We start from the raw sequence: 1417 nt of genomic DNA, 5'->3' as shown, positions 1-1417 counted from the left end.
CATGACTGTATAAGGTCATGGTTTGTGTTTGCGGCTTTTCAACATCCAGTTGTATCAAGACTTACGCATAACTCTTCAAAAAAAAAAGAGAGACTTACGCGTAACACGTTTGTATCCATCAACCATGGCTGAAATTTAGGGTGGTTGGCTCTTTTTTTAGATGTCTGAAACCAAAGGTAGTGTTGGTGGGTGTGTGGTGGAAAATCCTTGCATTTATTGGTGTGTTCGTAAATGTGCAGTTGATATCTCCACACTTAATTCATGTATGCCCCGTGATCACCAATTTTATTATCCGAAAAATCCGCTCTTTTAAGCCCGATATGAAGATTCTTGTCCAGGATCATTGGGCATTTCAACTGCCCTATCATCTTGATTAATGCATATAAGTCATTGCATTCTCGCAATTATGTATACTTAACCACTTCACTATCCGTGAACTGAGCATAACTCCGAGATTTTAGTTCTGTTGTGTTGGAAGCAACCAGTGTCGGTCAAGTCCTAGATTGGCATGGGTGCTCACATTTTTTTTAGTTTATTCCAGGCTTTTTGGTGGTTTGTTCAATGGGAGATGACTTTTTATATTGCAAATGAGGCGTTTATGTTGATTTCGTCAACTTTAAATTTGTCGGCTCAATCTCTTAAAAGATCCTTATAGAAGTAGTGTGTATGTGCTTGGTGCTTCCGTAGAAGTGTGAGTATGAGTGTGCCATTGTACCGTACTTTTACAGAAAAACCACTATCCACTGAAGAAATATCACTACTTCCCCTGAAAAAATATCGCTCCTCTTTTCACATGTCCATTGTATGCGACATGCTTTGATAACTCGTGCAAATTAATTAGTAAGATAAATAAAATCTTAAAAATGGTGTAGCATGGCGTTTACCTTGCCGGTGAAACGCAGACCACACGTGCCCGCCCTCTAAAATAATCTACCACCGATGTCTTGTTAAATTTTGGCCTATAAAATAATTTGGAAGATGGGACACGACTTCCTTTGAAGGGCATCATTAATATGATCGATACTACTAGTAGTTGTGAAGATCAAATGGACACTGCTGCCAAACCGTACTTCTTTATGCGATGTGAAAAATTCAAACAAACGGTGTAGTTACTTGTGATGTGGTTAATGCCGACAATAGATGTAGATGTAGATGTGGATGTAGACGTGGAAGTGTTTGTTTGTTGTGCTCGGTATCTTCGTATTTATCCGTGTATTCCGCATATTATGTTTGTATGACTTCGGAGTCATCTCACATCTATGTATGTCGAACAAAAATCTCATTTCCTGCATTCGTATAAAATTGTGGTTTGTATTGCGGCTTATCAACCCCTCATTTGTCCCAAATCAAGACCAACATATAACACATTTGTATCCATTGACCATCGTTGAAATTTAAGGTGGTCATTTTCTGAGAT

The sequence above is a fragment of the Triticum dicoccoides genome, chromosome 2A (assembly GCF_002162155.2).
Source record: "Triticum dicoccoides isolate Atlit2015 ecotype Zavitan chromosome 2A, WEW_v2.0, whole genome shotgun sequence".
In the NCBI taxonomy this organism is placed as follows: Eukaryota; Viridiplantae; Streptophyta; class Magnoliopsida; order Poales; family Poaceae; genus Triticum; species Triticum dicoccoides.
The sequence above is the reverse complement of the archived record's forward strand: the minus strand, read 5'-3'. Positions refer to the sequence as shown.